Here is a 27944-nt window from a genome sequence, read left to right on the forward strand (position 1 = left end):
TGGCATGAAGTATGGCTACCAGATAGGCAGTTTCAGCGGCTTTGTACTTATTCCATGCATCAGGGGCGTTACGGGACCTAGCTGCGCGGAATATACATTTTTTCTCGTTTTCTAATCGTTTCAGTGCTTTGTTGAGCCAGGGTTGTGCTGAATTGGAATGAATGTTAATTTGGGGAATGTAGTTGCCAACCAGATCGTTTAGCTTCTGTTTGAAAATCAGCCAATTTTCGCCCATGTTATGACAAGGAAAGGCACTTGCAAAAGTGGGGTAAAATTGCGTCCGTTCATGATTAACTGCTTCATAATTGCCCTTATCATACAAACGAATAGCTTTTTAACAGTCGGGGTCAAAACGGGCTTAATTATGAAGTCGACATGAATTACTTTATGGTCACTGATTTCGGGAAGATACGTCATGGATGACACGCCCTCGGTATCATTTGTTAAGGCACGCTTTGTAATCAATGTCCAATCAATTGGAGGGATTACCAAGTTATTGCTGCATCTTTCAAGCTTACGACAGCTAAAGCCAAAGATGAGTATGATATGAATAAATTCACTTTTCTCTATAAATCTAAAAATACCTCTTTCTATTCTTATTTATTTCATTTTATTTCTTCCGTCCTTTCACCACGTGAATTGTCCGAATTATTGAAAAATATTGGAAAGAAACTAGAAAACAGATTCACTTCAATAGTTCGACCGTACGCATTGAAACCATTACCGCTAGAGGAATTTAGGGAACTCACATTACAAGAACTTGCAGATGTTGTTTGCTCTCTGCCTTCTTCAACGTGCAGATAGAGTTACCACAACCGTGATAAAAATTCTGCATGAATTATCCCCGCAAGAAATTTTGAATGTCGTAAATTACTCTGTAAAAAATGTCGCCATACCTTCTGAACGGAAAATTGCTAAGATAATTCCGATACTTAAAAAACAGGGAGGTGGATATAATTTAGATAATATTAGACCAATTTCTCTCATATCTAATTTGGTTAAGCTAATAGAAAGAATTTTGTATGGCCGAATGACGGCCTACATTTATGAAAACTTAATACTTAGCCCCAGTCAAGTTGGCTTTCGATCTGGCTGCTCGATATTGTGTGTGCACGTAGATTTAGAGAGTCGCTTACAAGTTGCTCGTCGCCGAAGAGAATATTGAGTATTAGTGGCCTAGATCTAACTAAAGCTTATGTTGAAAGAGCGTAGGTAAGGGCGTGTTGGTTCATAACTGAGGTTTTTTAGCGCACGAAAAGGGACGAAGGACAGTGGCAAGACGCGGACACAGCGACGCGGACAAAGCTTGTGATTCTGTGGAACATGGCATACTGATAAAGCAACTAGATAATTACACGTTTCCGAACTACATCACGCCATGTGTTTCAGAATTTTTAGGAGGAAGAGAATTGTACTTTTTTCGAAGCGGATGTTCATCAGCTAGGTACACGCAGAAACACGGAGTACCTCAAGGGTCAGTCTTATCTCCCGTTTTATTTAATATACATGTAAGTTCCATCCCCTTGTTCCAGGACATTCAGGTATATGTTTATGCAAATTGCATCGCTTTTTTTTGCATCGAATGATGATCTACATTTAGTTTATCAGTCGTTACAAAATTAGCTATGTAGTCTTGAAACTTATATTGAGAAGATACATATGTCTCTGAACGTCACTAAAACTGCACTTCTTCTCTTTCCTTTAGATGTTCCCGCTCACACTTCACTCGTGTATCGTCAAGAGTTCATTCCTCAGGTGGATTCTCTTGAATACCTTTGAAACACGTATGATGGGACACCAAACTGGAAGAGCCACACTGAAAAAGTCGCGTCTAAGGCAACTCGTGCCGTGGGATGGTTGCGTAAGATCAGTAACCAACGATATGGGTTGGGAAGACGTACAATATTTATGATATATAAAATGTTTCTCCGACCCGTCATAGTATTTGGGTGTGTCTTGTTTTCTGGCAGCCCAGCTTATATAATGCAGCCTCTGGTTTTATCAGAAAGGGATGCTTTCCGATTGTGCTTTTGACTTTCTAAGTTTCTTGCAAACACCTTTCTGTATATGGAAGCGTGAATACCATGTTTAAAAAGTAGATTCAGGATCCTTACAGTTCAAACATGTCTAAAAATTTACGATTCTCGTCAAACACAAGCAATGTGTATTTTCATTAACGAACCAAGTTTATTTTTTAGTAAACATTGGTCGCGACTACGCATACCTCAGACTATCCTCAGACTACGTTGAAGTTTTATCCGGTGTGCCTCAGGGCACAGTTTTAGCTCCCATTCTCTTGCTTTTTTTTATCAACGACATCGCAGATGGCATTGACGCAACGGTATGCATGTTCGCAGATGACTGCATTATTTATAAACCAATACAGACCAAGGATGATCAGGTTGTTCTGAATGACGCACTTAAAAATATAGCAAAATGGTGTCAAGACTGGCAGATGACGCTAAATGCAGAAAAAACTGTCTGCATGACAGTCACGAGAAACAAAGCACCACTAACCTTTCCATACGAAATTCAGCAAAGAGAACTACATAGGGTAGAAGAATACAAGCATTTAGGTATAATTATTTCTTCCGATCTAAAATGGAACAAACACGTGTCATACGTGGCAACAAAATCACTCTCAGCGCTTTTTTCCCTCAAACGGTCCCTCAGATACGCTTTACCGAACACCAAACTACTCGCGTACACGTCACTCATTCGCTCCGTTATAGAATACGGCGCCATATGCTGGTTTCCGTACACTAAATATGCCATAGAGAAGTTAGAGAACGTACAAAGAAAAGCAGTCAGATTCATTTATAATAAATACCGTCGTCATGATTCCCCAACTGAACTTCTACGCTTAGCCGGACTCCCAACAATTAGAGATCGTGCTAGATTTCTCCGACTAAAATTCCTGTTTATTCTCCAGAGTAATGCCCTAAAAATAGACAAAAAGAAGTTTTTAGTACACTCTAACGCTAGAATTTCAAGAACGAAACACAATAAACAATTATCTGAGTATAGGTTTCACAATGACACCTTCAGATATTCATACTTCCCACAAGCTATCAGAGCATGAAATATGTTACCACCAGAGGTTGTCGATTGTACAACCCTCGATTCTTTTTTGTCTAAGCTGTCTAACCATATCTTTGTTGCTACATGATGAAATGTGGTTTTTACATTATGTTCTATTGTCATTATGTTCTATTGTGTGTATGAATATAATTGTTGTTGCATGAATAGCTTGTTCTTAAACCAAGGCCTCTTGTAAACGATTATCGTTGAACCCTGTGTGAATGATGTATTTTCTTTTTTATGAATGTACTCTTTCCTGCCAAAGCCTTCGTTAAGGCTAGCAGTATGTACCAAATAAAAAAATAAATAAATAAAAGAAAGTATTCGTACAGGTAGAGCTGAAGCCATTGAATGTACAAATTCAACGTATTCAACCAACAGGTCAATTCAAGATAAGCCTTCAATATGCTTTGACGATATTTAAATGACCAATTACTAGATTACCTTTCTCGCCTGGAAACAAGCAATATTATAGCCACTGATACTTCAGTGTCCGAAGAGAAGGCTGCCGTAGGCAGTTTCTCTCCTTCTCTTTGTTGGCCCTTTTCTGTTCACCTTCCAGATTTCACGCCTACTTTCATAGCATAATCATTGGCTATTGTTGTTGCGCTGCGCAAGCTTCCCGCTAATCAATCGTCAATTATCGTAGTTACAGATTCTCTAGCAGTATGTGTGTCACTTTCCACAGCAACGAATAGAGCTATCTTCATTATGTTTCAAATTTTTGTCCCGGCACCTATGCAAAAAATTAATTTGCTGTGGGTTCCGGCCACCGCGGTTTATATGTAAACGATAATGGCAGATTTATTAGCCAGAACGTCTTTAAGTGGACCTCTGATTCCTGTTTTACCAACTGCAGCTTATATCACTGCATCGAGATAGAGAAAATTTTGTTTGCAAGATGATTTAAGGAAATTATCGCTGATACCATCTCCAGACATTCAGCATCTCGGCTTTTGCTGGAATTAACAGTGGTGTCCTCCTCGGCAGTGGGAAGTTACATACGCCAGACTATTCTGTCGCATCCCGCGATTGAATTTTTATTTACATTGAGCTGGTCAGACGCTGTCCCCTCCATTCCGCAGTAGTATAGAAACTGAATCAATAGATCACTGCTCTTTATCAAGCAGACAATATTCACACCAGAGAAGGGTATTACTCGAACTCCACTCTGCAGAATTGGATTAGCGTTAATGATCATCATTTGGGGCCTAGACACTAGACTATAGTGTCGTTTGTTCCACACTATTTGATTATTTAATTGGAACAAAACGATTGTCCTACTCATTATTGTATCTTCATTCAAGATAACAAATATACATTCACTTCACCTAAATTGATTTCTCTAACTTCTTTACTAAGATTAATTTATCCTTGATTATAGCCTCTTTTAACGTTCACATTTCAGTTAGTCTGACTGCACTCTTGCATACTGGTCTAGTTATTGCAATATCTTCTCTTTTGCATTTCTTTTACTTTGCGTGTATTGTCTTTAAAAAAAGAATTTCCTTTAGCTACCCTTCTGCCGCCCGATTTTTGGCCTATCACCCTTGGTGGGTGCGAGCCATTACAGAGGATCATCATCATCATCATCATAAGCCACATAGAAGTGGCAGTTCTTTCCTCAATGACGACAACGAAGGATTACCAACACAGTCTTGGCCAAGTTTATCTATTGTTGCGGATTTAATTACTGAGCTCGTCATTTCATCGTTATGCCTTTATGCCAGTGCACAACGAAACAGTCATGAAACAGAAGGTGAGCAACCGCACGTGCTGCAATGTGTCTAAGTGATGCAGGCATAACTTTCCGCGCTGTGCCGTACTCCCACAATCTTTGAAAGAGGACTTTCATCCTGACTACGAACGGAAATAGCCAGTCTAATGGATCTAAAAACCGTGCGGTTGTCTGGAGGACACATCTCTTGGAGTCGTCCTTTTTTCGAGAAGCTAAAACAACGATTCCATGTTTAGAATAAGCTTGTCTGCAGCTGTGTCTCACAGCACACCAAGAACCTTCGTAGAAGCCACTGCTGCAACTGAGTCTAATCTATTAGGTCATCATCGTTGGTGGACCATTTTTGCAGCTTCATGCCCGCTTTGTTCATGATGAGATTCCCTTCTTTTTAAGAAGGAACTCCTGTGGCGATATCGTCAAAGTAGAAATTCTCAACAAGTTGCGCTGCAGTTAACCTCAGCGCAGAATCGATGTGCTTGAAATGATACTGGAGCGTCGCTATCAAGTGGAATGGACTTGCTGTAGTTCCCAATGGAACTCGCGTCATCCTATAAACCATTATTTTAGGCACAGGTTCGCTTGGCATCGCCGTGCTGTCAAACCATAAAACCGCTGCATAACGTAGATTTGTGAACAGCCTGCGCATGCGTGTATGTGTGTCACAGCCCAAATTCAATCAGTTGGAAGTGCCGACCGTGTCGTCTTTATGTGTCTTCCTCTTGTGTGTGTTTTAACTTGCGGCAATGACTAGTCTTTTAGCAAGCACCAACTAGGCCAACAAGCAGTTCTGCTGCAACATGGCTCTTCTTCTCGTGAAGGTTTAGTGTAGAGGTGTAGGTTTCCGTAGCCTGTGTTGGTGAAAGACAAAACACAAGTACCTTCCGTCTTGCTAGATTCGTTGTGCAAAACTGAGGCGGTAGGCGTTGCACTGGGCCTCCTCTCGCGCCTTCCATCTTACGTATCGCGAACGCAGGACTCCCGTTGCCCGCTTTTCTCCGCGGCTTCGACCTCCAGCCGTAGGTAATCGAATGGCTGCCGTAGCTCCGTCACTGTCAGCTGGGTCTCGCCGGGCCTTTGTAGTAAGCTCTCTCGCATGTAGTGTTCCCACGCGATGTAAGTGGGAATCACTTTCATTAGAATCTGGACGAGCATTGCAGCGCCTGAGAGCTCCGATCGTCCAAAAGCCTTAAGACCTCTCACGTTAAAGTGTACGGTTTCCAGGAGATTCCTCATAACGGTCACGTCAGGAGAAAACCTCAACCGTCTGAGCCTTCGAACATTCTCCAAGTACTTCTGCTCAATGATCCTCATTTTCCAGAAGCGGTTGGTTACAATTCGATGGAATTTGCATATGATACGTCCGTCACTTGAATTCCCTCAAGCCACTGGTCCCGCCAAAAGAGCTTTCAATTAGTGGAAGCGGTCGAAGTTCGTTAAACTGGCATTTTCGTGCTTCGGAAGTCTAGAAACACCAACAACCGGTCTTGAGGTATCACCGAGGGCCAGATGTCCTAAAGTCGTACATGATGCTGAGGCGTCGTTGGATGTCGGCAGGTTGTGGTCGTTTGAAGCTGAAGCTGTTCGATGTGGTGACTAAGATGGACCAACGTTGCTGCCGCGTTGTCTTCGTAATCCGTGACAGAGATGTAGTCTTTGGATGCTGGCTCGTCCGTGAGGTATCTCTCCATTTATTCGTTGAGCACCCGCAGTCCGTCGTTGCAGTCCTTCAGTCTGGCATGCAGCAGTCGAAGCTCCGAAATGCTAAACTGACTCGATTCTATGAGTTTACTTGCCTCATTTCGGAGACGCGTGTACAAAATTTGTTGGGTCGCTCGTTTGCGCTTTATCCGCTCCATCTTCGTTACCGGCGAAGTCTTTCCGTGGTCGGGTCGCTTAGGTCACAGAGTCCCGGGTTTATAGGCACCCGAAAACATGAATCAAAGGATTCTTCGCAGTAGAAGGGCGAAAGAGAAGGCATTTATTACCCGGAAAACGGTAACAACGCATCCATACTGGCCGTTAGAATCGGGCAAGAAGCGCATGAACACGAGCGTGCAGCTCGTGTTCATGCGCTGAACGCGCTAGTCCCTGCCGTCGTCCTTTTCCTCTAGTATTTAACACCAGCCATCGCGTTCTTTCTTGACATTGTTCCGGTAATTCTAATGAACCATTGTTGAAAGTATGTGCCTCGCCTTCTATCCATCTCGTCTCAAGTTTCCGCGCTAACAGCTGGAAAGGATGGCACATCAGCTCTGTGGAATGCTGCTCTCAGATTTAAAGCGAAGCTCGAATTCTTTGCCTCTTCTTTCGACTTTCCCACTGCTGCTGCTGCTGCTGCTCTTGCTTCTGTTTTCTTGCACTCCGCGTAGAGGGGTGGTTCAGAACGTTTGTATACATGACAGGAGCGCTTCAGAGAGTAAAAGGCGACGCGAGGAACTCGTTTGGACCTTTGCACCGCGTCGAATGTGCACAATGCCCTCTGGAGCTCCCTGGGCGTCGCCCAGGGAGCTCCAGACAGCTGTAATTATCCGTGAGCCTTCCCCAAAAGCACGCTAGAAATTCCAGCACTCACCTTTCTACTAACGTGCAAGTCCAGAGGAAAGTTAGATAGAATGCTAGAGAGGGAGAGGAGGCAGAAACCAACTCAGTCGCGATACGAGTGAATAAAAGTGAAGGGGTAGAGGCGACGTGAGAAGGAAAGGAAACGCTACTACTATAGGCACGACAGCGGTTGCGGGCAAATAGGATAAATTTAAGTTAAAGGGACAGTACAGTACATTTCTGCTATTTCTGAACAATAAACACCATGCAAATCCGTCAAGAGGACAACCTATGCAGGGCGTGCAGAAGCAGAGACGCATCAAAGCACACCGTAGGGTTTAAGCGATACTACGGAAGCGGTCACGCGTCAAGTTAACCCTTCTGTACCCGCCGAGGTAGCTTTGCGGCATGGTATTGCTAGAGACCGCAGATTTGATCCCGACCACGGCAGCCACATTTCGACGGAGGCGAAATAGAGAACGCACGTGCACTTAGATTTTGCGACACGTTAAAAAAACATCACGGTGTCAAAGTTAATCCGCATTCTACGGCGTGCCTCATATTCTGATTGTGGTTTTGGCACGTACAGCCCCATAATCCAATTCGTGTTTAATACTTCTGCCACGATGCGATGTGCAATGTGAGGCAATGAATTTGCTCAACGCTCTCAGAGGTTATGAAGTATGAAGCACAACAACGTCTCAAGCAAACACCTCCCTCTATATGTGTTCTGTGTACTGCGCATACAAAGAGTAGTTGTGCACGCAAGGTAACGTTTAATGTCGACTCACCATTCCCACATTGGACTAAACGTTGAAGAAATTAAACATTCGCCGCGAACATCACCGCTAGTTATCGTCAATAAAAGCAAACCACACAATAAGCTTCGCTTACATCGATTCCCACAGTGTGTGGGATCTGCATAATTTTTTACTAAAAAGATTCCGAAACATCTTTGCGTACATAATTTTTTTCAATTAGTTCACGTCTGGGAAGATCCCTGAGCCCAAAATACGGGCGTTACTGAATACTCTTTACCGACTGGTTTGTGTGTGCTGATGTTTAAATGAGAACAGTTAGCAGGCACATCTACATTCCGTCTAAGCTAGGTTGTCGAGCGCTCAGACATTCGCCTCTAACCGTAAAATAATTTACACCCTTAAATGTGAATAAGGGTGTAAATCGGTCTAACTCACACCCTTGCTCCCTTTTTAGTGTACGGGGGTGAGCTGTAGACAGAGTTACTCCCTTATTCATGTTTAAAGGTGCAAATTATTTTACGGTGTGACTCCAGTCGACCGTTACTGCTGCCAAGACTACCACGCATCGGGACAACTCCTAACGGCTTCTACTGACACTGCGGGCGCGTATCAACGGTTTCGTTTTTCGTTTTTTTTTTTTCACAAGTGAGAGCCCACTCGGTTCAATTTTTTTTCTGGATAGACAGGCGTCAGACATCATATTGAGGACATAACAGGTGCTTATGCTTTCCTTGCACGAGGTGGTTTACTCGCTCCTATAAGAGTCGCGCGTCGGACTATCGGCCATTTCAATGCTGTCAGAAAATACCGCTCGTAAACGCCACTGCGTGAAAGCTAGGTACCAATCATAGGCCTTCGTTGTAATCCTGAGAATAGCTAGGTTCACTTGAGGTTCTCGCAGGCACCACAGGTGAGATGAAGGTTTCACTGCCGGTGTATAAGTAGTCAGTATAGATTCAGGAGTGATGAATTCTCGCGAAGATGCCTCTCTAGGTGTGTGTGCCTGCATGTTGCTGGCTCAAAAAGCTATTCGTGCACTAGTGCAGTTATTGAAATGAAGCGGCCTAGGAAACAGCATACAGTTCGTGATGCACCTCCCTTCATTTGCGCACTGCTCTCTCTATATATCACTTTCTCTTAGCGTAGGCGAAGGCAGTAAAACTTAGGGGCTCGATTTCTGGTAATCACGATGATTGTCTGTTTGTTCTATATGGTCCTGCAGGGTATGGTATCTCGTCTGGTGGGCGTCCCTGCCTTTCTCTTTCTCTCGCTCGGCTCAGACTTTGTTACTAAATAAAAAGAATTCGCAGCGAGAAAAAATACACAAAGTCAGATTATGTATTTGTTAATCTATTCGTTAACCAAGATGTGCTCCTTAACGTAATAGGAATAGTGCCTATAGAAATTAAGAACAGCGTCGTGTCACGAGGGGATAATGCCCCGCAATGAGTTACCAATGGTCACAAAGCGCGCCGCTCTTTTCATAAATTCTGACCTCACGTGACTCCCCGCGCTATGTACAATTTCTGCCCTATTTGGTATAACTGTGTACTTCTAGCGCTGGAAAACACATACCACTGGTTCTTTCTTTGTCTACCCCGTCCTTTTCTCCAATTTCTTATTTCCTTTGCCCGAACGCTCATGTTCACGTCCTAGCAAATGTCTTGTTGCGCCCACTGTCGCTGCCTATAGATTCCAGCACACTCACACTGAGTGCTTGTCATCCTTTGTATGCGTGTGCATATGTTCTTATTTACTCATTTCTTCGTGTTATTTCTGCATCTTTTCACACACTCAAATGTTATGCAGAGGCGGGAAACAGAAGACGCCAAATTTTTCAATATTACCCAATGAATCAAATCATATCAAGACTAGCATCACAACATGCGGTGCTTGAGCTACCTCTGCGAGCAAAATTCTTTTGCAGATTATTGTTATTGCCGCTAAATATACGCAAGGAGATGTCTTCAGAGAATGTTTAAAATTCGCAGACGTACTTCCGTGCTGTACGGAGCCGCTCGCTATAAGATTATTAGCATTTTGCAAGGTTCAATTATAAGATTTTCAAAGCTATTCCACATTATTTAACAACACCAGCGATATCTGCATCATATCTACACGAATCCTGCAAAGTTCCTTTGTCATGCGCCTTTTTGTTTTTATGTAGCAATGATTTGAATCTTGTCAATGTTCTCGCGTACACGATAGAGAAGAGGACGAGATATTCTCTCGCAAGAATACCGACAGAACTTTGCAATGTTAAAATAGTCGATGAGATCATACGTGTAGTCCTCCACAAATGCATACTAGGGAAATGTTGGCACCTTTGGCGGCTCAGTCAGCCAGGCTAACTCCACCTGTAGCAGCATAACCGCCAACTTCTTTTCCTACGAACGAAGGCAAATGAAATGTTTTCGCGATAACTTTACGACCACCTTTGGAAGCAAAGCTCTTTGCTATTTGTCATTTTAGAACGGCACACATTACCTTGTGCCAACAATAATCGAAAACTCACTACGTAGCTTAACGGAGAATTTCATTAGAGAATGAAGCCGCACACAAGTGTTGAGGGACGCAAGCCACCGATCACGAAGAGCCCACAATGGGGTTTGCTTAATGGCTGATGATTCCGGTGTTTTATAGTAAGCGAGGCGCCAGACACGAGCTGTAGTGACGTGCAGACAAGAGCGAGCAATATACGTGCACACCACCTGCGGTGTACACCTCTTGCCAGCGGTTTATTGCATTGGAACAACATCCTCCCCTCTTTATCTTTTTATCTACACTTTGCTTCATAGACGCGTGAGAAGCGGGTCGACTAAGAAGCGAACTAATGGTGCCTATAGGCGTGTGTCCCACTGAACTCACCCTGTGACTATTCATTTTATCCTCCTTCGCAACGCATTCACAATCACTTAATCCCATAATCGGTACGGCGAACAGCTTCATTACAACTTTCAGCATTCATTCTAGCGTTGAAATGTAGCAAGTTGAACCAGTCGGGCAGTAAGGTACAGCAATTATGGACACGGAGTTGGGCGCAGCTTGCATCGCATAACCTAAATCCATGTAATGGTTACCAGCGTCAATATGTCACTATCTGTGCTGAGACAAAACTGCGTCCAGGCCACTACGTTTGTTGATAGGCTCCTGTGTAGAGGCTTATACTCTACGCAAAACTGTTAAATTTATGTACGAATGATTGTCTTGCCTTGTCGTTTGCAGGGACAACATGGCCACAATTAGTAGATGACCGGGGTAGTTGGAGAAGTATTGGAGAGGCCTTTGCCCTGCAGTGGGCGTAACCAGGCTGCTGCTGCTGCTGCTGCTGCTGCTGCTGCTGCTGCTGCTGCTGCTGCTGCTGCTGCTGCTGCTGCTGCTGATGATGATGATGATGATTGTCTTAATAGACTGGGAGAGCTCTTTGTATGGGTTTTTGCGTGCCGCCTTTGTTGTCTGTGCTCACTTTCTACAGCATGCAATTTGCTTGCGCACTTTTTCTTCACATTTATTTCCTTTTTTATTTTTCATTATAATGAGCGGTATTTCTGCTTTTCTCTCACTCTCTATCCACTCCCTTGCGCATCTCTTCGTGCCTTCAGAGTGGTAACAGCGTCCAAAGTAGCATTATTACGCATGCCAGATCGGCATTTCTCTCGCATTGCAATAGCTTAGGAATTCGCCTGCTCACTTGTTTTGGGGCAACGGATAAAAGAACTGTCCAACACAAGCATAAATTCTTGACTTCAGACCTTACACTAGCGACGAGCTTGAGCTGCACTCCCCTAAATCACTGTGCAATGTTCCTGAAAGGGTATCTGCAGTCAGCCGGCAAAACGTTCCGGATGCAAATGCAAACAGCAAGGCCGTGGCTCACCTTGCGTGACTGCGTAGCATGATTCGCGAACCTGCCCGACAACATACGAGCCATTACGCATTCAACTCTCGTTTTACGCCACCTGCCCAATCGCGAAGCTATTGCAGCTACCTCTCCCGTCGCGACGTTGGCCTGCAGCTATTTCTTGCCTTCAGGAGTCGGTGCGCAAACACTGCGCCAGACATCTCGCGCAACATGTGACGCGGCTGTCGTCAGTTGTTCGAAAGACTACCAACCACAAGCTTATCGTGAAATGAAGACTTGTAAGGATGTTTAGCTTTAAAAGGAGGAGGAGGGAGATAAAACCAATGCAGACAAATCAACTGCCATAATACTCTTGAAGGGACGTAATTTTGTCACGCTAAAGTAATTGTCAGTATTGCGTCATTTGCTGTTCTTTACGCACTGGGACTCCGCTGCTTTCTTCAGAGGTATGCACGGTGCCCTAAAGCGCCCTACAGCTTTCCTGACAGGAAAGTGCTGGCGGACAACGTTAAGGAAAGAAGTGCGCACAAGACTGCTGGTGACGATCACTGTGCGAAAAATTTCACCATAAACGGTGCACCGCATCTATTAGTGTAGCGTTCCCAAAGTTATCCCTTGAAGTACGGCCGTCAGACAATTTTATTTATTGATATCTATTTTTTTCCTTCTTTAGTTTTTTCTTAAGGGAGCATGAACCGTTGAGACGTCCCTTTACACCACGTTTGAGCCGGACTACCGGGCTTTATTTATCAAGAGGCCCTTATTCGCACTCTTGATAAAGGCCAGTCCTACAGCCGGAACGTCGAGTAAAGAATCGTCTCAATGGATCATGCTCCCTTTCTTTAAACAAGTTGCGCAGCAAGCAGCAACCCGTTGACCTTTGACTGTATACACGTATATACGCATATGTAAGAAGACACTTGCAACTGTATCGTTATTTGAAGAAATCCACACTGGAAAAGATAACAAATCCATATATCGAACAAATTGTATACCATAGCGAACTTGTGTACCATAGCAAATAGAATTCCGGTGCTTTACGTGCCAAAACCATAACTTGATCTTAAGACACGCTGTAGTGGGGAATTCCGGATTAATTCGGACCACCATCTTTAACGTGCCCCCGATGCACGAGTCAAGGGTGTTTTTGCATTTCGTCCCTATCGACATGTGGCCGCCATGGCCGGGATTTGATCCCGTATAGCAGTGTGTGCGTGTAGGCCAGTTCGTGATTAACGATGTTTGGAAGTTAGCGCAACAAAACACGAGGCTTGAAGAAAGGAACAACACGAAACGGTGGTTATCAAACGCTTCGTGTTGTCCTTTTATACATATATATATATATATATATATATATACATACGTACAAACATACATACATACATACATACATACATACATACATACATACATGCATACATACATACATACATACATACATACATACATACATACATACATACATACATAGAACATGCCGAGTACTCACTGTCAATTCTTCTATTTGTTTTTGTTTCCTTGCTTTCTTCTTTTTTCGGGATTTAAGCGTCAAACCTTTCTATTGTGTTGGTCTTCCTAGCAGAAACTTTAGAAATTTTTGGACATAAGAAACGGCTAGAGATGTGTAAGAAAGTGTATTGTATAGTTTTCTTCTGTTATAGCAGGACACCAGGCGCTCACTATGTTAAGTTTTGCTTGGGTGGACCTTTTCTGTTTCATTCAAGACTGTTCGAGTGACGCTTCACGCAATTTCAGTTTCGGTTGCAAAGATAATCGAAGAAAGAAAGAAAGAAAGAAACTGCAGTAAAACACGTTGTGGGGCTAGTTGGTGCATAACTTACAATAGAATAAGCGCCAAAATTGACGACACACAAGAAGGAATACGGACAGGACAAGGCGCTCCTTGTCCTGTCCGTATTGTAGCGCCTTGTCCTGTCCGTATTCCTTCTTGTGTGTCGTCAATTTTGGCGCTTATTCTATTGAAAGAAAGAAAGCAAAGAAAATAAGAAAGAAAGAAAAAATAAAGAACGAAAGAGAAAGAAAGGAATAAGGAAGAAAGAAAGAAGCAAGCCATTTGTTATATGGCCCTCCGGTGCGGCCTAGTTGAGCCGTCTTTGCGTGTTATGTTGTGATACAGCGCAGATTCCCAAAAAATAAAGTACAGTAGAACACGAGGAAATAATTTATCAATAACGCTGCAAATTTCTTCGACGACTTCCAGGTTGAAAATGCACACTGCTATAAGATGAATTTTTTTTTCTGTGTTAAGTTAATTTTCTAAACATTTTAGGGTAACGACAGTAAAAATTGGTACGTTAAATTTGCTCATCTACCTCCATGTTATCTGGGCAGAAGTCAACTGCAGAACCGAGACATCTCCTAATGCTTTGCCATTAACCATGCCCTCCCTATTTACGTACATATTTTCTAAGCTCATCATTGGGTCCCGGTTATCTCTATATGCGTAACACTCCGTGTCTACCATTGCTGTACCTTATTGTTCGATTGGTTCACTTCGCCCCATTTCAGTGCTAGAATGAATGCTGAAAGCTGGAATGCAGCAGTTCACCGAACCGACTGCCGGTTTAAGTGACGGTGAGTGCGTTTCGAAGGAGGGTACAATGAATAGTTGTCGCAGGGTAGGGGTCAGCGGGACACACGCCTGTGCACCATTAGTCGACCCGCTTCTCACGCGTTCTCTGAAGCAAAGTGTAGATAAAAAGAAGGAGAGGGGAAGATGTTTTTCCAATGCAATAAACTGTTGGCAAGAGGCGTGTACCGCCGTTGGTGTGCACGTAGTGCTCGCTCTTGTCTGCATGTGAGTAGCTCCTGTCTGGCGCCACGCTTACCTAAAACACCAGAATCATCAGCCACTAAAGAAGGACATCGTGGGCGAGCATAAAAATAGTAATAAAGACAGAAAAGAGAAAGCAGCCAACAACAGCGCACTTGCAATGCCGTGCACACCGTAGGTTCGGGAGAAGACCCAACCCCGAGCGCTATAGGTGTGCATCATGTATGCTGGAACCCTACCCTTGCTACTCCCGTGAGGAAAGAATATCATGCAAAAAGTTCCCGCAGGACCACCATCTGCTGCTGCATGAACAGAAAGCGCGCGACTACCTTCTATGGCGCTCTGAGAAAGGTGAACATTGCACCTGAGATAGGACCCATGCGTACAATTCCTCAACCGTCAGCCTCTGTGTTCATCTCAAGTAGTAACGCTGGTCTTCCTGCCCGTTCTTTGGTATGTTGTTTAAAAACGAGACACTGTGTGACGGACGCAAACAAACCCGTCATGTACCGCTGTACAACAGTGTTGCACAACAGTTTTGGCACTGACGTCGGCATTAATGAGGGGAGTCGAAAAACATTATCAGCAGCTGCTCAGGCGGCGCTGCTATAGTGCGCTAGAGATCGTTCCGTCCTACTCGCCGAGGCTCCACTGTAGTTTCTTGTTTGCGTTGAAGGAAGCCTCTGTGCTGCACATCAGGTAGTTTTTCTTCTTTACAGCGAAGCTGTATATGGGGGCGAGGATTCCATCCATTTTTATTCTCCGTGAGCAAAAACTATTATGATCAATTGCTGATACCCTGGTAAGCATGCATGCTCCCGTAAGAAAGCAAAATATGCAATGGCTCATAGCTCCGTAAGGCAGAGGCTACAAACACTCAGCAAAGTGAAGCGAACAGTGTTTAAATTTCTTCTAATCATGCATACAACATACAGAACAGCATGTCGAAGAGAGATAGAATAAACGTTTTCATTGGGTGAATGCAGCTTTGGAGAGGTCTCCTCATTCCAGAATGCCTTGAGCTCGGGCCGCGTCCTGGGCCCTCGCGATGAGCCGTTGCTGATCCTCGAGGTCGCAGCTGGCCAAGGCTCTCTCCCAAAGCTCGTTGGTGGGGTAAGGGTTCGGAGGATTTAATGGTGCCGCTCTGCAACGCCCTACTATGTACCTGAAAGACCCGGGCTCTGCGCAGATGCCGCCTTGCGGAGAGAATTGTGTAGGCGCTAGGAGGTGATTTCTGGTTGGGTGGGGGAATGTATTAACCTGTAGAGCTCGGAGGACTCGCTCCTCCTCTCTAGGTAGTGACTTGTATGGGGTGCATATGTTCTGCGGGTTAGTTTGTGGTGTTGATTGTGTGATGTCTTGTTACGAGACTAGAGGGTGCATGCGCTTGGGTTCAGATTCCTCGGCGTCGGCTCGGTGGGTCAAATCTCGAGCCACGTGGTTGGCGACCTCGTTGCCAGGAATGCCGTGGTGAGCTGGCGCCCAGATGATCATGACTGATCTCGTTGGCGGCTTTTGATTGATGATCTGGAGCTTAGTGGTATGAATTCTGCCGCTAGCAAAGTTGCGGCACGCCTGGTGGGAGTCGATCACTATGACTTCAACCTCTGTTTGGGAGAGCGCGAGGGCTATGGCCGCTTCCTCGGCTTGGAGGGGATTGTTTCGTGTGAGCGAAATGCTGCTCCGATGTTCTTTGTTGACGACTACGGTGGTTGTTGTGGCTTCGCCTCTGGGGTAAGAACCCGCGTCCGTGCAGGCTGTAGAGGGTAAAGTCCCGTATCGCTTGTGTATGGCCAGGGCCGGGGCCTTCCTTCGCTCTGCGTGGTGCACTGGGTGCATGTTGCGAGCTAGAGGAAGTACGGTGATGTTGCTCCGGATGGCATGGGGTAAGCTCACAGTCCGAGGCGACGGATGGCTTAGAGGGGCAGAGAGCCCCAGACGTAAGAGGGTGGACCTCCCCGCTTCCGTAACCGCCAGCGTTGTCCGCTGACTGGATAAATGGGCCTCGATCAGCTAGCTCCTCGGTCGTGCTGTGCACACCTAGTCGTAGTAGGCGTCCTGTGGACGTACTGATCGGCAGGCGCATCGCCTGCTTATATATGCCTTTCCGATCATTGTGATGATTTTCTTGAGTTCCGTCGCGTTGAATTGTGCGTATGGAATCGCGTAAGTTATTCGAGACACGACGAAGGCTTGGACAAGCCGAAGCGTGTCCGCCTGCCCCGTGCCTCTTGTATTGGTTGTTATTCGCCGGATCATGTGGGTAACTTGGGCTGTTGTATTCTTAAGTTTGTGAATTAATATTGTATTGGTGCGATCTGACTGGAAAACCATGTCGAAAACTCTCGTCATCAATGGCTCATACCCCCGTGAACAATGGCTCATACCCCCTTAAGCAAGCAAAAAATGCAATGATTCATAGTCCTGTAAGGTTCATGGCTACTCACTTTGCGTGGATTAGCTGCGATGACACTACCCCTATTGTCGTTGTCGGTGATTTCAATGCGGATGTGTCGGTACCGAAAAGGGAGACGGCTACGCGTTCCGTGTTGCAGACATATCCCTTGTGATGCCGCACTGATCTGACCCAACCAACCACCCAGCGACATACGTGCATCGATTTGACGTTATCGAAGAATATCATAGCAGTTGCGAGTGAAATAGTGACCACCGATCAAAACAAGACAAGAAAAGAGTGTGCGTACCTTTCGTCACGATGACCACCCATCAAGACAATAAATGAGTTCGTACCTTTGTTCAAGAAAATGTGTCACTTCCGTGTTGTGTGCTAAACAGCATCGCGGGTCAACCACCTTCACAGAGTGGAATGGCTCATGATTTATTGCAGTTTGTTTGTTTGTTTGTTTGTTTTACAAAGGCCGTAAACACCTTTCAAAGTTATCGTGAAAGCCGACCAGGTGGTAAGATTGGATTCGTGATGGCGGAACCATAGGTTTGCCACGTTCGTCAAGTAAAAAATCACCTTAGTGATCTTGGTCCGGTCGTCCCACTCATTATAGGCGCTTACGGTGAAGGAGTTTGTAGTCTTTTTCATGTGATTTTCTGCTCTTTATTGAGCTTATTATGTGGGGGCGGAAACCTCCTTCGTCTAAGGCGGAAGTGGCGGGTCAGATCGTGAAATTAAATTAGGCTATCCTTGGACGCCTCGAGATCAGAGGTACTCACCGCCCGGCCGACCAAACTTTGGGCTGTCTGATGAGCGGCCTCGTTTCCAGGGTTGCGAGAATGTGCCAGCACCCGAATCAATTCAATGTCCCTATTTGGGGAAGGGATGTTACTAGGAGTATGAAGAGTAGATTCGGCAATGTTGTCCCAAGCAAAATTGTGTATGGCCGTCAAGGAATCACTGAAAGTAACATCTGCCTATTAGTTGGTAATGGCGAAAGCGATGGCCGCCTCCTCAGTCATTGCGGATGCGCGTGCATGGATGTGAGCGAAAAGGACTGTGGCACTTGTAGCCGTGATCCCTGCCACTGCGAATGCTCTATTCGGAGCTGGATATTCAGCCGCATCGACGTAGATGACACCCGGCTGGTGTTCATATGCCTTATTTCCGCCATCTGCTGCTGCATAAACAAATGCCCTCCTAACATCGTTGTGTATGAGATGCATATTTTTGCGAAGAGGTTTAGCGGTGAGCCGTTTCCTGATTGGTGTGGTTAGGTCTCGCTTAATCTCTTTGTAGTTCTATGTTTTCGTCTAGTTTGGTGAGGATACTTCTGCCTGTTTTAGTTTTCGTGAACCACACCATCTGTGTGGTGATGTGGGCCGCGCAGAGTTCTTTGTTTGTGTGTTTCAAGTGTGTTATAAATGCCGAGTTGGAGAAATTTTTCTGTATATGTATAGTGGGGTATCCCTAATGCCCCTTTGAATGCTTGTCTGATTGGGCACTCAAACTTCATCTTTTCTGCAGCATAGAGCTGTAAGTAGGGCACTGAGTAGGTGAAGGGGCTAAGAACAAAGGACTGCAGTAATCTGCACAGATCCTTTTCCTTATACCTTTTCTCCTGTTTGCAATCCATTTGATCAGACGGATTGTCTGATGGGTGGTGGCAGAAAGCTTGTTGATGGATTCGGTGTTCTTGTCATTGCTCTGGACGAATAGACCCAATACCCTAAGTGTCTGGACTTCTGGTATGGCATGATGTTTAGAAACAGCGCTACAGACGTACACCGGACAGCAGAATAGAAGATGGGACACACATGGCGCTGTGTGCATCTGTAGGTGTACGTTCGTAGCACCGTTTGTAAACACCATGGAAAACCACCAACTCGCCCAATCTGCCGTTCTTCTTCTGGTATGCGTGGCCGCTAACATTAACTGTGATAGGTATGGGATCTTGGTGTACCCGCCTACATCTGACATTACCTTGAATGACGAAGTCAGACTTAGGCAGCGAGCAGGTGAGACCTGCTTGTGCGGCGTAATTTGTGCGGCGTAACTGGAGAGTTGCTTCGATGTACCCCTCGTTGCCTTTATTGGTCCAGAGCGTGGTACCATTGGCGTAGAGGGTGGGATTGGGGCGGATATTGTGTTTCCTATTATTATGACGGCTATGCGTTTGAACATAAATGATCGCATATAATTGCAAGTTTTGCTGTCTGGCTAATATTATGAGATTTCCGAGGATTGTTCCGTGTGAGACGTGTCAGAGGCCTTATTTAAGTCAAGGCCCAGAACAGCTATGGTATGTTAGTTTTTGCTCTTTCGATGATGTCCCGTTTAAGACGGATCATGACATACTGGGTGGATAGGCTTGCCCTGAAACCGATCATTATGTCTGGGATGAGCCCTATGTCTTCAGCGCAGTTCTGATGCTTATTAAGGATAATATGCTCCATTAGCTTGCCCAGAAAAGAGGTTAGAAAGATGGGCGTCAAATTTTCTAGCGCTACCTTTTGCCAGACTTAAGGATGAAATTAATTTTGGCATGTTTTCAGCTTTGTGGTAGGGGGCCTGATTGCCATTGATGGTTGAGGAAATCCATAAGTGCGATAATTGATTTAGGGTCCAAATTTTGGAGAAGCTTATTAGTTTCTCCCTCCGCTCCAGGTGCCAGTTAGTCTATAGTGTTCCACACTTCTGCGTGCTCGATGTCCCTGTCTAGGTACGCATTGTCTAACACGGTGTAGTCCGGCAGCGATCCATTGTCTTTGGTGTTTACATATCGCTGTTGCAGTTCATTAATGAGTGCGTCGTGTGTACCCGGGTATATGCGTATAAGTCGAACTAATTGATATTTTTGGGCCGATTTAGTGGCACTAGTGTCTAGGAGATTCCTGCGTATAAGCCACGTCTTCGTGGTTCCCAATTGTCCAGTCATGTAATCGCAAATTCGGCCCCACTATTGTTTTTCCAATTCAAGTGTATACTGTTCGGGCAAGCAAACGCTTCTCGTCATCTTCTCGTCGTCTTCACCAACACCGTGCCTTCAGTTTGTTTGTTTGTTTTCAATGCCTGCAAGGCACAGTGGAGTACGCGCGAAAGAGTGGATCGACTGTAAACAGCACATGCTCTTTCCCTGGTCCATCCACTGATGTGTGTGGCCGAATCAGAAAGTATTTGCCCTTATTTTTTCTTAGCGAAAATAAGGTGCATACAGGTAATTTGCATACAGGCGAAAATAAGGTGCATACAGGCGAGAACGGGCCGGCGATACGGTTCTAATCATTCCCCGCAAAACCTCATCATCGGGAGCAACGGTAGCAATGGATCGTCGCTTCGGCAGCAAATTTCTTGTTCTCATCCTTTCCTTTGTCGCGTCGGTGTTTTTTTCCACTCGATCATAGTTAGACGCGTAAGCAACGAAGTTCGTCTGCAGTGCAGCATGCGGTTTAAAGTCATTTCGCTAAAGTTCGGAATGCCGTTTGCCGCTTATATTGTTTTCCGCTGCTTTACGGCGTTGCGCTAGCTGGGCAGTACGACTGCACGTGCGCATTGTGTTGTACGTTAAAGCTACGGAAGCTTGCAAGAACTGAAATTGTTGGTTTTATTTGGCCCGGTAAAACCTCGCACCAGCTGTCGCTCACTTTATGTTTTTACATCTATTTTATGCGTGGCCTCGCACATGTTTACCTGTTTCTAGTTTATTCATGCATAACTGTTGTTGATGTTTTAAGCTGCGAGGTTTTCACCCTGCTTGGTTTGTAAAGGGTAGAAAACACGCTGTGTGTTATCGGAATGATACCAAGCAAGTGCATCTTTAACAGCTTTATTCTTTTCGCCCGAGAGCATCTTAGATATTGTCGTTTTTGGGGAGATGTGTTTAGAAAATAGATAGTTCAGGGCGAGAATTGCTAATAGTTTCTGCATATGGTATTTTTGTTCCATTTTAGGCTGAAAAGTTCGCGCCACGTTTGGGAAGTCATCCCACCTAGACGCTGTCTGAGCAGATTAACACGCTGAGTGATTTGTTTGTTTCACAGCGTAGTCCCTTCTTGCATGTGAATTTTGTACTCAACTGAGTTCTTTATTATTATGCTTACGCCGCAGAGGACTAAACCCCGCCAGCGCTCATCTACTTTTACTGGCGCATGTTCCGCCTTTAAATATATTTTGTGGCACCTCGAGCTCTCTAGTAACATAAAAAAGTACTGAAAAGTTAGTAAGACTTTAGCTTTGTACGTTTACAAGCAGCTCCCTTGGGGAATTCAAAATTGCAAAAACGGCAGCGGGAGCGGCAGTTCATCGGCGTATGCAGCAGAATTGCATCGGCGGTACAGCGCTAACATGTGCTGTTATTAACTCGTGCGTTTGGTGACTTCGTTGACTAGTGTACGCGTTTCCATCAATAAATTCGCAATTACTCTTCTTGAGGCGACTTGACTGCACTTATCGGCGATGTCACATGTATTCATCGGCAGAAAAATCACAACGGCATATGCAGACATCGCACCGTGCGGATTTGTTTGATATAAGTCTGCACTAACGACGTGTACTTATTATTGAGGTACAGAAGAATTACGGCAAGGGTAGAAGTAAAAAAAAGCGATCGAGACATCGCATTACTCAACAAAATTTATCCGCTAGTTAACGAGTCCTCCACTTCATGTAAATGCATGGGCTCGTGGCATTTGTCTGCGGGACGTGCCTGGCACGTATGTGGACCATGTTGTCCCAAACACCGGTAACATCGTGTTCATACCCGCTCCCACAGAGGTCAGCGTCTTCCCTACAGCTGTCACCGCAGAAGAAACAGCCTGGCACCCGAACAAAGGAGAAATCGCAGCCGTGAACTTCAGCCATCCTTGCTACAAGGGGTCGTCGTCTGCTACTGCCCCCGCGCGTACTGTTGGAAGCGCCCGCTAGATGACTATTAGGGGCGTCTCTATAGGTGGTGCACGAGGCGTATACCTGGGCCGCTGTGTAGCCCGTGGTCGAATGCTTAACGCATCGGGCTGCTGCGCTGAGGTAAGTGGGTTCGAAGCCAACCATCGGGCCAACCTGGGTCACTGAGTGTGTGTCACTGTGTGGATACGTGCCTCTCTTGAACGAATATATTTCACACCGACAAGGGTCATTGAGATATGTGAGTGGGTAGGTACCACTGTTCGAAGAAACTCTTTGACGCCGACTTGGAGCACTGGGTATGGGCCACTCGGCTTATGCTGGTCTCAAATGAACATCTTTGATGCCAACGTGGGTCGCTGGGTATATGTGCTGGGTAGGTGTGTACATGGGGAGGTGTGTGCCGCTGTTCAGTTACCATATTCGACGTCGACTTGGGCATTTACAGGTATGTGCCACTGGGAATGTGCCGCACTGCAATGGCGAAAGAAATCCCCTTAATTTTTTCCGATAAGCGAACGACAATATTCAGCGAATCGAGACCGGCCATCAAAGCGTTCGAGAGAGAAGTCGTCTCCGACAAGGCGTTACGCATCCTCCGCGGCGCTGATCCGAGCACCCTACCCGCCGTGGTTGCTCAGTGGCTATGGTGTTGGGCTGCTGAGCACGAGGTCGCGGGATCGAATCCCGGCCACGGCGGCCGCATTTCGATGGGGGCAAAATGCGAAAACACCCGTGTGCTTAGATTTAGGTGCACGTTAAAGAACCCCAGGTGGTCAAAATTTCCGGAGTCCTCCACTACGGCGTGCCTCATAATCAGAAAGTGGTTTTGGCACGTAAAACCCCAAATATTATATTATCCGAGCACCCTCAAACACCACACCGTCATCTGGTTTCCCGCCCACCTGGGCCGGATCCCGGGCGCCCCGCCCAACCTCAACGAGACAGCCCACGATGCTGCGCGCGCGCTTGCCGAGCGCGCCGTCACCCCCGGGCAACCACGTCTCGATGAGTTGGAGGTGAACAGGGACGCCCCAGTAACCTACAATGAAATCACCAAACACTTTTACTTGGGATGACGCCTCTTTCCGCCCCCGCTCCCTAAACTAAACAGGCCGCAGGCGCTAACGCTACGCTTATTACAGACAGATACCTATCCAAACCCCGCCACCTTACACATCATCTACCCGGACGTCTACCCAGACGATGCGTGCCCCTCGTGCGGGGTCACGGCGACACTCGTACACGTGCTCTGGGAGTGCAGAAACGCTCCGCCCGATTCTACCTCCGACAAGTGGGAGAAGACCATACGAAGCCCGCTCCTACAAGACCAGCAATGGGCCGTCCAGCAGGCTTGCGCAGCGGTCGCCAGGTGCTTCCTGTCGGTCCCTGCGTGGGAGACGCCCATTGCGCGCTGACGTGCGTCCTGCAGGACTTTCATTAAAGTTTTTCCAATCCAATCCCTTAATTTTTCCTATGCTGTGCGGAATCAAACGCAGGTCACAAGAGTTCCTCAGAGGCAGCAAACCGACGCATTAGTAGGCTGCGTCACAAATACACTGTGCCGCTTTCAATGAACGCCTTTCAGGCCAACACTTTTGCGAGCTACACCGCGTGTTTGTCGCGTTTCACTGAACCTCTCGCCAACTTGGGTCACTGAGCATGCCTCATTCAGTGTGCGGCAAACGAGGGGAAAATTCTCAGCCTTCGTAGGCACCGGCGCGCTGTCCTTCCTGTCTCGAAGAGCACGCGCGGACGTCAAGGCAGTGCCACTAGATGGCGCAGCATGTCCAGCGAGAAGCACGAGAAAAGAGCCCGGTTGTCGCTTAACGCGTTTCTCAGCGTTCGCACGCACCGGTGCGCCATGCATTTCGGAGGCGCCGTGCAGGCTTCGCAGCGCCAGCGCCTGGGGGCACCTACTGTTCTTACGGAAGCGCGAAAGAGGAGTCCCGCTGCAGTACATGCCTCATACAAAGCTCGTTTCGACGGTTGCAATGCATTGTGTCGCTATATTGATTCACTGGCAACGCGCTACCGTCAACAATCATCGTGAGATGCTTTTTTTTCATACACGAAGTCAGGTGATACGATAAATAGCGTGTTAAAGAAAATTGGAGAACCCAATTACTATATAGAAACTTCGTCGATTGCCCGACGGGCGTACTGATAATTGACGCGCGCAGGTGTCTTGTCTTTATCGACTCTTCACTGTTAATTTTCACGCCATGACATCCAAAGTTTCTGAACGCGCCACTCTTCGCGCCGCTATTCAATATATTTGTCATTTCGTTGCTGATGGAGGACATGAAATAATATTTCAGTGGCTGCCGACAGATTGTGGTATCGTTGGTAACCACCTTACTGATGACACCACCCGATGTGCCGACGCTGGAGCACCGATATTCCTTATGCCGCTATTAAGAGCAGTCGCTGCAAGAGAGCTTCGCCATCTGACGCGTAACATAACCTTAAGGCATAAGCCTTAAGGCTACGCAGAATTCTAACTGTCGCTTTACAGCCTAAATCCATCATTATAACTGCAGTTACCACTTAATCTTTCACGACCTGACGCAACACTGCTGTGTCGACTGTGGGTCGGAGTAGCCTTCACTAACTCATATATTTCAGGGGTATGTTAGCAGCAATGTGCGGACACATATTGACAAAGAGGGAGGCCATTCGCCGCCATTCCATATCACCGATGAGACGCCAGCCACGCCCTCTACCTCAGAGAAACTAAGTGCCGCGGTTCCCGAGGCGAGAACTGCGTCCCCTTTGATTTACCAACGACGCCCGCAACGCCATTGAGGTATTCGCAGAAGGGCTTCCAATATTCGCACTGGTCGATATGGGCGCAGCGATCTCGGTGTTACCCGCACGACTTTGCCGACGGATAGAAAAAGTAACGACGTCACTTTCCGGACTGTGTTTTAGTACTGCGAGCACACAGCCTGTTGAATCTTTAGGAGCCTGTACTAAGTGTGTTGTCATCGAGGAGTCTCTTCCTGTGATTGAATTCATTGTACTGCCGTCGTGCTCGCACGATGTCATCCTAGGCTGGGATTTCCTTTCGTCCAACAATGTCATCATTCATTGTGCCCGCGACGAGGTGAGTTGTCTTTTCTTTCCGATGCATCATTTAACCAAGATCATGTGGCGTGTACAAAAATTCTTGTTGCCGAAGCTACTGATATCCCTCATCAGTCAGCCGCCGTCGTCTCCGCAATTGCGCCTCATCACATGACGCAACCGTGCTATTCACGCCATGTGACTTCGCCCATCGCCGTTCCCTTCCGTTGCCCTTTGCGGTCATCGCCCTCAGTGCTGGCCGTGGTGTCATGTGGGTGTGCAAAGTGCCTTTCCTGCCGATTGCTTTGTATCACGTAGAGTGCCTCGGTTACGCTCAAACAGGGGATTTCTCAATGCCCTTCCGTACTGCCGCCGACGCAGAGTGGACGTCCCTCCCCGTGCTCGACAGTGCGACTCGACCGCCGTTAGAGCGCTTCCATCCGGCAATCTCCGGTGATCTTACAACACGACGCGCGCAACCTGTCCGTCTGCTAGGCTAATTTCCGCCTCTTCCGACTGCCACCAACATTCTCTCGGTCGCACCACCAGTGTATCGCACGGCATCGACACCGGTTAGCACGCCCCACTCCCGCAGCGTCCTTACCGTGTCTCAGTTTCATAGCGCCGTGTCATCGACGAACGACTAAGCGATATGCTTCGGCGTGGCGTGATTCAGCCGTCCCATAGCCGGTGTGCTTCGCCAATAGTCCTCGTAAAGAAGGTGGTTCTATTCGCTTCTGCGCTGATTACAGACGTCTTAACAAAATTACGTCCGAAAACGTGTATCCCTTGCCGCGCGTAGACGATGCTCTTGAGTGTTTGCAAGGTGCCCAGTTCTTTTCATCTTTGTCTTTCAGGTCTCGATAGTGGCAAGTGCCCGTGGCCGAGGCTGGCCGCTAAAGAACTGTCTTCGTCACACCAGACGGATTATACGAATTTAATGCCATGGCATTCAGCCTATGTAATGCGCCGGCTACTTCGAGCGTATGATGGACCGTATCTTGCGCGGCCTCAAGTGGCATACGTGTTTGTGCTACCTAGATGATGTCGTTGTCTTCTCACCTGATTTGCCGACCCACCTCCCACGACTAAGATAGGTATTAAACTGTCTTACTAAGGCTGGCTCAGTTTAACATCAAAGAACGCTTTTTTGCTGCTTGTAAGCTTACCGTCTCAGGCAACGTCGTAACCAAAGAAGGCGTGCTTCCGGATCCGGCAAAACTCCGTGAAGTTGAGGAGTTCCCCATACCCACCCCCCTAAAGACACTACTCAGTTTCGTCGGCTTCTGCTCCTATTTTCGCCGTTTTGTGAAAAACTTCGCTATGATCATCGCTGCTTTGATTCAACTGCTGGCTGGAGACAACACCCTATCCGCCTGGTCGAAAGTATGCGACGACGCGTTCGCGACCCTACGCCGTCTGTTCACCTCTCCTCTTATTCTGCGACATTTTGACTCCGCTGCCCCAATTGAAGTCCATACATATGCTAGTGGAGTTAGCCTTAGGGTGGTTCTCGCCAAACGCAAACCTGGTCTTGAGGAAAACGTAGTTTCTTATGCTAGCCGCACGCTCACACATTCGGAGCTAAACTACTTTTTACAGAAACGGAGTGTTTAGCCATACTCTGAGCCCTTACGAAATTTCGAACTTATTTTTACGGCCGCCCATTTGATGTAGTGACAGACTACCATGCGCTGTGCTGACTCTCCTCAATTAAAGGCCCCTCTGGCCGCCTTGCACGCTGGGCGCTCCATTTGCAAGAGTCCAGCATCCGGCTCGTGTACCGCTCTGAACACAAGCACACCGATGTCGACGCTCTAACCTGCTCGACAAATTCATCTTACGTGCACAGTCTTTGCCCACTCAACATTGTCCTGTCAGAACTTGCCATCGATGGCATACGCTCTGAGCAGAGCAACGTCCCGTGGATTTCTTCGCTTTTAGAGTTTCTAGGTAATCCTGCCACTGTTCCGGCAGCTAGGACTCGACGTCTGCAGGCGCGTCACCTTGTTATCCGCGACCAACTCCTCCACCGTCGCAACTATCTTCCTGATGGTCGGCAATTGCACCCAGTCATACCGTGTCATCTTCAGGCTGATTTATGCACATGGTTTTACACTGATCCCCAATGTGCACACAGTGGCGTGATAAAGACCTACACCCGCCTTCAGCTCCGGTATTACTGGCCTGGCATGTACAAGTTTGTTCGCCAGTGCGTCCGCTGCTGCCTCGACTACCAGCGCCGAAAGTCGGTCCTTAATTCCACTGCCGCACCTTTAAGCCGCTTCCTTGTCCATTCCGTCCTTTTTAACGGGTCGGAATCGACCCTTACGTTCCGCTTCCTTGTACCGGTGCTGTTAACCGCTGGATTATCGTTGCAGTCAATCATCTCACAGGATATCTGCAGAAACCACTGCGCTCTAGCTCATCTGCAACAGCCCAAGACGTTGCATCATTCATACTGCGGCATTTTTTTCTTCGTGACGGAGCCCCTCGGGAACTTCTTAGTGATGGAGGCCGGGCTTTTCTATCTGAAGTCATGACGTCGCTTCTAAAGGTGCATTCACACGACCGGACGGAGGAGGAATTTTCGCAGCGGATGGCGCATCACATGACGCGCGCGTCATCAAAATTTCCCATCCTCGCCTTGTCCGGCCTCCTCCGCTCGCGGTCTGGATTGAAAATGCTCGCCGGTATTTCCATCCGTCCGTTTGGCGGTCGTCTGGCCTCAATTTAACGTAGTCAGCGTCAAATCTGCCAACATTGGATGGGTTGGCGTGGCTACGATG

General features: G+C 46.7%; 1 protein-coding gene across 1 annotated transcript in view; it reads left to right on the plus strand.

Annotated features, from left to right (window-relative positions):
• The window catches only part of GABA-B-R3 (gamma-aminobutyric acid type B receptor subunit 3), a 453175-nt gene that overhangs the window by 104743 nt on the left and 320488 nt on the right, over positions 1–27944 (plus strand). The gene's annotated exons all lie outside the window — the stretch shown is intronic.

This window comes from Dermacentor variabilis, chromosome 4 (assembly GCF_050947875.1).
Source record: "Dermacentor variabilis isolate Ectoservices chromosome 4, ASM5094787v1, whole genome shotgun sequence".
Classification (NCBI taxonomy): domain Eukaryota; kingdom Metazoa; phylum Arthropoda; class Arachnida; order Ixodida; family Ixodidae; genus Dermacentor; species Dermacentor variabilis.